Source organism: Plectropomus leopardus, chromosome 2 (genome assembly GCF_008729295.1).
Source record: "Plectropomus leopardus isolate mb chromosome 2, YSFRI_Pleo_2.0, whole genome shotgun sequence".
Classification (NCBI taxonomy): Eukaryota; Metazoa; Chordata; class Actinopteri; order Perciformes; family Serranidae; genus Plectropomus; species Plectropomus leopardus.
In genome coordinates this window covers 961,213-973,710 of record NC_056464.1, presented here as the reverse complement: position 1 = coordinate 973,710, position 12,498 = coordinate 961,213, and the positions used below count along the sequence as shown (strand labels likewise).

The window sequence follows — 12,498 nt, the reverse complement described above, 5'->3', positions numbered from 1 at the left end:
GGCACAGCAATAGTGGAGACAGACACATGTCATATTACAATAACAATAGGTGTGAAATTATCAAATGCACTCTATGATGATATTGTGGGAGTTAATAAGTCTCATGTATATATTGATAGGGAGCTGTCCAAAGGCATGATCACGGCATCGGTGCAACCAGGACCAAGACCATGATCAGGGCAAGTGGGGGGTACAGTATCAGTGCAGCCACAGCGCGAGTACAACCAAAGGCATGGTTGTACCTGGGGCCCATGATTATGGTGCCTGGGTCTGATGAACTGCACTACGCTAATCCCGTTGCCTCTCCGGAGCATTCCTGCTCCCTTGTTTCCTAGCTTTCCCGGACCCTGGCCACAACCCTGGCTGTGCCTGATCGTGGTGATATCTGTGCTGGCGCTGTGACCCTGCCTTTGGTTGTGCTCGTGCTGTGGCTGCACTGATACTGTACCCCCCGCTCGCCCTGATCGTGGTCTGGTCCTGGTTGCGCCGATGCCATGATCTTGCCTTTGGACACCTCCCTATCAATATACACATGAGACTTATCATCACCCACAACATCATCATAGAGTGCAATTGATGATTTCACACCTGTGGCGTGGTGAGGCGTGTGTTCACTAGGTAATGTGAGGGGGAGAACCGACAACGCCACCTGAGGAATTGCGCCCCAGGAAATACCTCAAAATATTAAAGTTTGGAAGATCAGTAAGGCACACAGTTTCGTTTCTGAAACAGGACAGAGACGTATTTTCCAAATAAATCAAATATTTATTGATAATCAAAATAAACAGGCATGGCTGGAACTGCAAAGGAAGAGGGAAAAATTAACTAGTCAAAATAAACTGAATCAATAAAACAACATTAAAGGGATTAAAAATATTTTTATTACAAGGTCGTCTAAAAAAAAAAAAAAAGGCCTTAACAAATACAATCTAAAAACCAGAGATGTGGTAAAATATCAAAAAAACTCAGCCCAACATAACCTAAATAAAAGAGTGAGCAGAGGCCGTCAGTGGGAGGCAGACTACTATGGAGGAGTGCCTAAAGGTGCCACCACTACTCACCTCAGTGAAACACAGCAATCCTCACAGCAATCTCAAGAACAGCAATCGTGTCCCGGTGCCTTTACTTACGTGCAATGTGTAGGAACCTCACCCGGGGTGCCTAGCCTCCCCAACAAAATGGTGCTCCACTTCACTAAAAGAAAAATGCTAATAGCAAAATTAACAAATACAGCAACCCAGTTTTAATATATTCAAAGAAATCACTCAATAGGATGTAAAGGCAAATAAGAATAAAAAAGCAAAACTAAGAGCAAAATACAAAGAGCAAAACAGGAAACCAAACAACCAAACAGAAGCAAAATGAGGGCAAAACAGCAGTAAATCACGTGAACCACCTGGATTACCAGACCACTACAGCAGGAAGGCTCAGACACCACTGCTACCTCCAGCCTACCAGAGAGAAAAAAAAGGGGGGGTTTTAGATAAAAGTGCAGGGAAGAAATAAAAACATGACAACTAAACTGAAAAGGGCTCCCGTACCTACCAGTACAGCAAACAGCAGCCACCACACACAGGAACCAGCAGCCAAAAAGAAGGAGCATGTGCTCACTCGTCCCTTATATAGGCTGGCTGTGATTAAGGGAGTGGCTACTGAGGAGTGGAGTCTGGAGGTGCGTTCACAAGCGCTACTCAACTGTCAGGTGCTATACCTCACTACACACCTATCATTATTGTAATATGACATGCATCTGTTTCTATTATTGCTGTGCCTCTCTCCCCCTCTCCTCCCCTCTCGCTTTCTCTTTCCTTTTTGCCATGATTGAATTTATTTGTTATTTACGACATCTATTGCACGTCTGTCCGTCCTGGAAGAGGGATCCTTCATCATCCTCGGGAGTTTTTCCTTGGGTGATGTGAGGGTCTACGGGCAGAGGGATGTCGTACACTATAAAGCCCTCTGAGGCAAACCAATGTTTTGTGATAATGGGCTCTATAAAAAAAAATTGACTTGACTTGACTTGACTGTGTACTTCAGTCTTTCTCTGAATTTTCCATTGAGTACCGCTTGTCCCATATGGGTGTTCCTAAAGCCCTGCCCCACATGATGTCATGAGGATCCAATGCTTTTTCTCTGGTGACTCAGTAAGAAAGCATCCAATTAAAGCACTCTAAGTCATTTAGTTTGCCTTATGCATCCAGTTTCTGGACATTGTCTTAGCTGGCCTCTAAATCATGCACACCAACACTGGTTTGACTTTTAAAAGTAAGATATCCATCCAGGGTTACAGATGTGTCTTTTTGGTCACACAGGGTACATCCATGAAGACAACACTTCTCTAAATTGTCAGACACAATTAAAGGTGAGCATTTTCCCTATCTAGTTGGTCTCAGTGACAGACTATAGTTAAGTCAAAACCTGGTGAGGACGACAAGCATGCAGATGAGCTTTGTTTCTGAGCATTTGTGCAGAAATGTCTCAGTTGTGAAAACCAACTGTTGTTTGGTCTGCTGCTCTTAGATGATCTGGCAGGTTGGATGTGGAGTTCAGCTATGAGGTCAGAATGTTGAGCTGGTGTGGTTTGGGTAAGGTACACGTTCACTTCATCATAGTTAGGAAAAAAAATCATGTTTTGCCTGAAAACACGCATGGTGACTTTGACGGCACAAAAGATGCTGACAAAAGCTGGGGCTGGTCAGGAAAAAAATATCCATGTTTATAAGCTCAAAGTGCAAAAGCGTTGTTTGTTGGTGTTGAACAGTGGTCTGCAGCTCGGCAGGTGTCTTTCCTAGGTGTCATGCCATCCAACATCCCCTCCACTTCCAGATGAAGTTGGCTTGTTTATTATGTCGACTTAGAAACAATATTATACATGTAAAACTAATTCTCACTGTACACACTTGCTTTATACATTGTATTGTAGCATAAGGCACATAGTTTTACATGATTTCCAAACTGTATCATAATGAGCTCGGAGATTCCCTCACTTTTCCTCTGGCACCATTGTATTTGTTATTTGTTGTTTTAAAATATCTGGACAAATATTTAATGAATGGTCAGGGATTTTGGTTCAGACTTCCATGCCCAGGGTTGTTATCCCTTTGGTGACTTGCCCTCTTTCACCATCTCACCAGGTTAGATTTTTGATTTTTTTCAATAGTTTGGTTTAGCTTTGTAAAGCTGCATTGTGGCAGCTGTGGTTCAGCTGGTAGAGTAGGTTGTAAACTAATTGGAAGGTTGGTGGTTTGATCCATGGCTCCTCCACACACCAGTGAAGTATCCTTGGGCAAGATACTGAACCCCAAATTGCTCCTGATGATTGTTCCATCAATGTGTGTGAATATTTAAAAACAAACAGAAAAACAATAACCACTAAGTAGCAACTGCTTAGCCTCGGCTGCAAGTGTAGGAAAGAGTGTGTAAATGTGTAAATGACTAGAAAGTTGCTATACAAGTGCAGATCCATTTACCACGAGTCAGCTATATAGGCTTTAATCACTGTGACTAGAAATGAATACAAAACAAAATGTAAATGTATTGTACATCATCTTTGACTATATGATGAATAATGAGCAAGTGTGGACACAGCTAACAGGAGAGTCAGTAGGATGCCAATCAGTCTGTACAAGCCCACACACATTTAGAGTAATCAAGCAGAGTAAGGAACAGCTGTGTGGGAGGACAATGTCTGTGAAGGCTTGGACTTTTGTGCATGTTTATGTTGTTTACATTTCCCAACTGAGACGCAAACTAGTCGACTTTCTGAACAAAGCCGTGCAGCATCAGTTCAGCTTCTAAAAAAAAAAATCAGTCATAAAAAAAAAAAAAATATTATATATATATATATATATAGTCACATTTACTTGCAAGGTAATGATCAGCTCTCATTTTCTGTCAGTGCTTTATTATGCATGAGTAATGTCATTTTGCTCAAACACTTACTTTTACTACTTACGTTTCCAATTTACGAAACACAAAAATGAATGTTCTTGAACATGTGTCATAAGCTTAAAATGAAAGTTTTAGTGTTAGAGTGTTAGCCACGTAATGCTTTCCCTTAATCACCATATTTGACACAAAACCAATTCTTCAAATGAGCTCATTCGTAATTCAATGTATTAATTACTGCATATATAAGTAACATCAAACTTGTCTTTGCATAACACATGGGCAGTATTAATATGAACTGAAGTTATTAAGTAGGAGCTCCAGGGCTGGATGTGGGAAGTTATCTTGGATTGTTACAGAGATATTGTATTCTCAGAATTAGTCTACCCACAGACAGAACAGACACACGGAACCCATCATGACAACATCATTTCATGCAGACCATGTACTGTGGTGGTGAGACAAAGTAACCTTGCAGTAAGCTTCATTAAACCTGATTCCCTCGCTGTCTGCTGGGCTCCTGGACGCTGTCTGACCTCAGATGATCTGCTCTGGGAGTGAGCTGGATGGAGACTGTTGAATGCTCGCTCTCTGGCTGCTCTGATTGGGATATTTTCATGTCTCCAGACAAACTAACCCAAGTGGGGTAGAAACAGTCCGCAATAAGCAAGTCACTTGTAAAAACAACATTACAGCACATTAATGAGAGCTCAGTCCCATATGTTTGACTTTCACAGGAGATCGTGATGATGTGAGCTTTAAGGTTTGTGACTGGATTAATAAAGGGAACTCTGCTATTACACACAAAGTTCTGTTTACTATCACAGGAGACAGCCAGTGCAGCCCCTTTTCATTCCCAACTCGTCAAACTCAGTTCACCTGTTCCACATTACTCTCAACCAACACATAGTATACCTCAGCCTCACAGTCCCTCATTGTTAGATTGTTCTTCACCACTCATGCAAGACTCTCTAGGAGGTGGACTGATATCCTGTTGCCAAACCTGCCTGCTTATGACCTGCCTGCATCGTCCAGTTACCATCAAACACACCAGCCCTTTATCCCTGACCATGAGACCTGCCTCCACATCCTTGGTTCCTGTTCGCTTGTGGCTGCTTGGTCTTTCCATCCGACAATGCTACAGATTGACAATGTTTACAGAGCATCATATGGTGCAGCAGGAGCCCACTGCACCACATGATGCTCTGCTGTGCTCCTTTTAACAATATTTCTGGGATTTTTGAGCTTGCAGATTGCATTGGACTCTGAAGCCTGTTGTCTATGAATTTTTTCTGAGGAAGGATGTGTTTATATAAAGGGAATATTTGCCATCATAACCTATAGCCAGAGGAGCTCTGAAATTGTATTATGTGATAAATAAAACCAACTAAAAGCACAGAGATTGCAGTGAGATTTCTCAAATGCTGCTATCACAAATGCTTTTGCACTGACACCACAAGTAGCTTATGAGGATCAGTCTGGAGTTAGAGGATGGACCTAGAGACAGCCCTGGGAGGAGGAACATAACAGCAAACATTTCTCCATCCACCCAAATTATAAAGAGGCACTTAAGCAGGGGAGTGTTTGGGGGAACCAGAGCCAGATGGAAATAGCCATGCTTTGAACTCTATAGTCTCATGCTGCTGGAATGTGTTTAGAACATCAGAACAAAGAACCCCAGGAATGAGTCCTAAATCCAGAAATTTGTTAGCATTTAAGCACCTCTGGTTTCCTCTCTTGCCTCAAACTCTGTGTGTTTTTGGTTAGATGTCTGAAATAAGGTCTGTGTCACAAGTTGTAGAACCTGTTACATTTTGTTTTATGACATAAAATTAAATATGCCAGTCCACATTACTTTTTATTATCTCAATGACAATAGGTGGGTTTCCGTTACAGATTAACACAAAACTGCAGCAATGTTTTGGAAATGTGGATAAAACATAAGTGTGCAATGACCGCATTTCCATTGAGTGATGTCCTGACTTTACTGGCAGTAACATTGAAAGAAGCATAGTGATGGCTGTTAAAAAGATTAGATATTTATTTCTATTGCAGCCACTGCACTAGCTGTCAATATTTCCAATCCAAGGCCATGTAGGTGTGTTATGGAAAGGCGAGCAACTTATACATGGGAGCGGCCACATAAGAGGGATTGCTGGGAGGTGATAGTCCATGATTTCACAGAGGAATTGTGGATTCAAAACTTCTGGGTGATCCGCTCACCCTTTGAAGAGTTATGCACGGCACTAACACCTCTTGTAGCTCCTGCTGCATCATGCCCGAGGGAGCCAGTTCCTACTGACGAGCACATAGCCATAGCATCATGTCACCAAGAAAAGACAAAAAAGTGCTTCCATTGCAAAAATACCACCTTGTGCGAGTGTAAAAATCTTTTTGTGATAAATGAGAGTTTTTTTTTTATAAATTGTCAATTTTCAATTAGGCATATTTTATATTCGCAATTTCAGTTTGTGCAGTTTGAGGGTTAATGGAAACCCGCCTAATAGTTTCCACTAGAACTTTTTTTTTTTTACCAAAAATTGGTCCTTATGAAAACCACTAGAGGGCAGTGATAATACAAAATATTGTTGTGTTTTTGTAATGTGGGAAAAATTACCCTTTACCATACTTTAGGCTTTAGGTCTTGTCAAATTCCTTGAAAAGGAATATAAAATTTAGCAAGACACGACTCCATAGTATACAACAGTATACAAACCTGATATATGTAGAAGATAGAAGGTACATTTAGTCACATTTTGTTTCTGAAAATGTCAAATATACAGTAGTTTATGTAGTCAGAGTACTGCCCACATAGCAGGCTGTTGCTCAGATCCAGATTTTCGCCATTTGACGTCACCTGGCTTATAGAGTTGGTTTAATGACCTGTTTGTAGTAAACCATGGCCTCCCTGTGATCTGTGAAGGTAGTGGTATTGTTGGCAAATGTAACATTCAGCTTGCATAGGAATAACAACCCATACCTCACATTTGCCTCCCGCAGACACACCTGCACCTCATTGAATAAAGCTCTTTTTTTGGCCAGATGGGCTGTGAGGTCAGGGTTTATGTATTATCTTGCCTTGAAACATCAGGTTGCCAGCGTTTCCTGCCAAGCGGATGATGAGCCTCTTCGTCTCTAAGCTAAACAGCTGCGTAATCATACACTGCAGCTCACCACTCTCAGGATGGGGACCGGTGCAGTGAGCAATGTTAATGAGGAGTTGAGATCCCACCTTATTGACACCAAACATCTTGCATTTCAGGGAGTTCATGAAAGCAGTAGGATTTCCTTTCTCATAGTCCTCAGGTAGCCCCTGCACACAGGTATTAAACCTATGGCTGTGAGCTTCAATCTGTTCCATTTTCTGTTTCAGTGACCCATTCTCTGATTGTATGTTAGCAAGCTTATGTTCTCCATTCGTGAGTCTAAGTCTATCTTGTTAACAGCTGCCTCTAAATCCCTTACCTTAGCTGTGTTGGAAGGCATATCACTTCAAAGTGAATCGAGAGACTCTTGAATTGGCCTAAATGAAGATAATCTTTTTTTTCCACAACGGCCCCCAGCTCTCGCAGCTCTCACAGCACTAGCAGCACTCTGATGTGTGTGAGCACTGAGCCCAGTCACAGAGGTATTTATTATCAGACGGAGCTCCTGGGGTGACCGATGGGGAGTTTTTCATCATTGTTTTCCCCAAATTTAGGGAATACCTCACAGTGGAACTGTTTACTGTTTACTGATTACTGTTTACTGATTATGCAATTTCTCCCCTGCAATACAGTGGAAATATTAAGTTGTTTCACCCACCTTGTTAGATTCATGTTGCAAGAGGGGTTCTATGGTTCTGTTTGTCACTCCCAGTGGGTTTGAATAAAGTCAGAAGAAAAAACACATTATAAAGCATACTGATTGTGACTTGCCAAAGCGATTGCAAAAATATGGGTACAGATACACATGAATGAAATAAACATTGGCAAATATTCCCCTTCCATCCACCTTGACTCAGTGTGAGCAAAGGATTTAAAAGAAAAATAATAGATTTGCTTCTGGTGGCAAAGCTAATTCACATCTTTTCTTGGAGTTCATATTGAATTTTGACCAACATAGTCACAGCCCCAACCAAAAGCAAAGGACTTTGTATGGAGGAGACGGTGACTGTTGCTGTGTCTAACCAGCTGATATTGTTTGAAACTTGCCATGAAAAATACTAAGTGCTCCACATCAGAGATGCTGGCTGCAGTAAGTCAGACAGAAACAGGCATGCAACATAAGAAAATGGATAAAGCATCCCAAAACAAATTTCACTGTTCATCTTTTGTTTATGGTTTTTGGCTAAACTTTAATTGAGGTTTCTACCTGTTTCTGAGTTAAATTAATGAGTGATTTAAAAAAAAAAAAGCTAGCTAAAATTAGCTATCAAGTTATCATGCATCGTAACTAGCACTGTCCACATTCAGCATGAATATTGCCTTGGCAGCATGGTCATTCGCCTGCACTTTTGCATGTATGACCGTGTCCCACAACACACAGCTGTGACCACATGGCATCTGCTGTCACTGTGATTGACAGCAGATGCCACGGCTGTGATTCCGTCGTATACATACATAATCACAGTCATGTTGATATTCAGTACATGGACACTCCCTCTCATGTCATATTGCTTAAACCTACACTGTCTAATGTTGCTGAACACATAATCTAGCAGGCATCCAGGAGGTGGCAAGTAGAACACTGAAAGAGAGTGAAAAGAGAGAGCTGCTTTTGGAGTCTGTTTCACAGCTGGAGAATGAGTTTTTCTCTAGGCTCAGATGATCATTCTGTAAAAATCAGCCATTATGTCCAAACATTCCTAGATCCCTTACTGTGATTACTGGTGCTGGTGCACAGGATATGGCCTGCTTTCCAAGGTTACAATATTAAGGACAGACAGCTACAGCGAAAAGATTTCTCAACTGTCTGCAGTTCAACCCATTTACAAAATCCTCTTGTGCACAGTTACTCTTATGCATTACTAACTTTATTTTCTCAAAATAAAGGATGAACTTGGACAAGATGTATGTAGGTGTGTTGAAGTCGAGGAGCCGCAGCGTAGGCCCCTTGAGGTCCAGGACCACACATGGCTCCAGACTGAGCTTTCATTCTTCAATCCTCCAACAGCCGCAGAGACGTGGCCCTCTGCCTCAATGCATTCCAAACAATTATCAGACAAGCTGTTGACTCATTGTACCGAGACAAACTTCAGAAGGTGAAGGTGATCATTTTGTATCTAACAGTGTTAACTGTGAATCTGTTCCGTCTGAGAGATTCCCAGGATTTTTTGCCATCTGTCTGCCTCGAAACGGATGTTGAAAAGTGTTCTGACCTTCAGTGCCCAGAAATTGTGTTGAGTGAGGCATGTGTTGATTTTGTAACAAAGCATAAAAAGCCATGAGAAACTGTAAAGCCTAGTTTTCTTTGGCAGCGACACTAACTGGTTGTGAAAGAGTTTATAATTTACTCTTAAGAATACTCCAACATTGTGGGGGATTTGCTGGGAATAACATGAGAAGCTCAATGCCAAATTCTTGTGGTTAAACCCTTTAGAATCTGAGAAAACTGGCTTAATTTCTATAAAAAAAAAAAAACATGGAAAGAAGGCAATGAGCAACTAAACAAAAACTGACCCAAAAAATAGTAAGAAATTCTAAAAAGTTACAAGAAAGTTAGAGATGTCAAAGAGTAAGTAAAAGAAAAAAAACCCAAACAAAACAGTACATGACCATGAAAAAGTTCCTTGATTTGTTTTGGCTATTGTCTTATAGCCAACACAACGACATGAATCAGGGAAAAACCACTAGTTTTTTAAATCACTTTCCAAACGGTTTTATGCATGTTTTTCGCTAGAAAATAAGTTATAATATGTCCCAAAATCAGCAGGGTTTTGTAGACTCTGAGGTTGATTACCTGACCCATTAAAAGTGTTCTCTGGGGAAGCGGCTGCTCTTTCTGTGCAGATGGTAAAGAGGTCCTGTTCTGGCTGTCATTTAATCTGCCTGCTGATGCGTCTCGGATGGGAGCCAGGCTTTTTGATTCATTTACGACAGACAAAGTTGTCAGTGAAGTCTCTAAAAGCAACATGAAAAATTGCGACCACAGTCAGTCAGGACCAAAGACACAGCAGAGTTGTTTAAGTCCTGTGAATTTCCTGTTGCCTCCAAATACTCTGTTTTTGTTGGACTGAATAAATTTGTTGAGAAGTTGGGAATATGTTGGAAATGTGGAAATGTCATTCACAAATCAGAAAAACTGATGTAACAAGCTAGTTAGTTAGAAGACATCAGCATACTACTAGCATTCTTTTTGCTATTCTTGTTACATAATAGGACTATATTGCATTGCCACAATATTAACCTAAAATTTTTCTACACTGAGATCACGCTTTGGGGTTGCTATGAAGTCTATTCTTTAAGTGTCATTTGCATTTTTGTACACCAAACCAAAAAACCATCATATCGCTCCAGTGTGTGATTTTTGACAGCATCTAGTGTGAAATATGAAATACACATGAGCAGTTTTTCTAAACAATGACATAACATGTCAATCACAATCATTTACCCTCTCTGTTTTTGTTCTTGTCCTCTGCTCAGAGGGTCAGGAATTCCCACATCTTATTGTTTTCCCAAATTACGGATATTTACGGCTGCTGTTCTTCCTTGAGTTAGCTGCTAACTGCTAACAGTTACTTTTAATTTCCCATAGTGGGTTGGACATTTAACACATCATCAAAATGTCAAACCAGTGCCTCTCATGATTGGTCTCCTGTTTATACAGACATCATTATGGCGCTGTTACTTCCTCCCAAGGTGGTTTCGAGGCAAGACTACTCTGTCCCCATTCTATGATCAGAACTTTTGTACAGAACAGTGAGGCTGTCCAACAGTCAACCTCTGAGGCTGAAAATGAAGGCAAGGCGGAAGTGCAAAAACTGCAGTTTTTCTAAAGTCCACTATAGGCTGGAGTCAATCCACACAGACCACTCTATGTTAAAATGGCCAACTTTACAGCAGAAATAAACATGTTTACAGCCTGGTACAAAAAAACATTTTGATCTCGAAAGCTCATTTCAGCATTCATGACAGCTGTAGAAGGAGGATTTTCTTTCTGTAAATTACCCATCCATCCAAAGTACTCCAGATGTCCCTCTCCCCAGCATAATGGGAGGCACCCAGGAGGCATCCTAATCAGAATCACCTCAGCTGGCCCCTTTTAACACAACTGAGCAGCAGCTCTACTCAGAGCTCCTTCCCGATGTCTCAGCTCCTCACCCTATCTCTAAGGTTGCGGCCAGACACCCTACAGAGGAAGGTCACTTCGGCCCACAATCTCACAATCTCTTTTACTACCCAAAGCTCATGACCATACTTGTTTACATTTTATTACTTCTTACGTTATGCATATTTAAGGGTGGGGCCTCTTTTGTGACAGGTTCTCTCTGCCACAGTTCCAACCTCTTATCCACACGTGATCAGTAGTTAGTAAAGGAATTAATCAGAACGGTCACGTGATGTGGAAGTAAAAGTAACAGTGTTAAAATAAAGCCCAGGGAACTAAACCAGAGATAGATAGATAGATGGATAGATGGATAGATAGATAGATAGATAGATAGATAGATAGATAGATGGACGGATGGATGGATGGATGGATAGATAGATAGATAGATAGATAGATAGATATGCTTGGGCGTTCTGAATTAATTAAAAAAAAAATTATAACCATGTAATATGTGGAAACTCGAGCTGGAAAGTACTTTGAGAGCTGATTTTTTTAACTGTATATATTTATTGTGAACTCATATAAAGGAGAGGAACACACGCGGACAGTTTGATGCTCATGCGTTTGCGCGTAATTTACACTCATACGTACAGTAAAATGTGTGTGTCTTGCAAATCTCTGCACAGGAAAGTTGCGCAGCTCTAAATTTTTGTCTGTGGGTTCCTTACGTGAATATCTATATCCTCTGGCATTTTGGTTGAGATCGTTATGATTTTGAATTATCTTTATGATGATGAATTATTACAATTTTATGCCCCCCCCCATAAGTTATTTTATGTGAGAAGGGACAAATTCAAACGCACGTTTGTGATGCTTTTAAATTTCTTGTATTGAACTGTAGTTACTGGTTTGTGCCACCAGAGTGAGTATCCCCTTAAGTGAGCGCTACTTGTGGTGACGGCAGCATTTTGGTTATTATTTCCCGTTATTCATTGTAAAGGTTTCTGTCAAAGCACATTGTAAAACTCTGTTTTTACATGTTCTCTATAACAATAATAATAATAATAATAATAATAAATAATAATTGTTATTATTATTATTATTATAATATATATATATATATATATATATTATATATATATATATATATATATATATATATATAAATTGAGATTTAAATGGCCCATATTTCAGGGTACCACATAGCTGTCTTTGATTTCATGGCTCTGGGAGCTCTGAAGTGGAGTGTCCAACTTCCTGACCCCTCCAGCAATTAAATGTCACATTTTAGAGCTCTCCCACATGTTACCTGTTTGAATACATGGTTAGTTATTATGGGTGGTTAGATTACCAGCTGTGTTT

General features: G+C 40.5%; 1 long non-coding RNA gene across 1 annotated transcript; it reads right to left on the bottom strand.

The window, feature by feature from the left end:
* Window positions 1-1,078: 1,078 nt before the first annotated feature.
* Window positions 1,079-1,781, bottom strand: LOC121961198. The gene is made up of 2 exons (XR_006107032.1): window positions 1,546-1,781; window positions 1,079-1,451 (listed from the first exon to the last, which is right to left on the bottom strand). It is a non-coding gene; the product is annotated as an uncharacterized LOC121961198 (long non-coding RNA).
* Window positions 1,782-12,498: the final 10,717 nt, after the last annotated feature.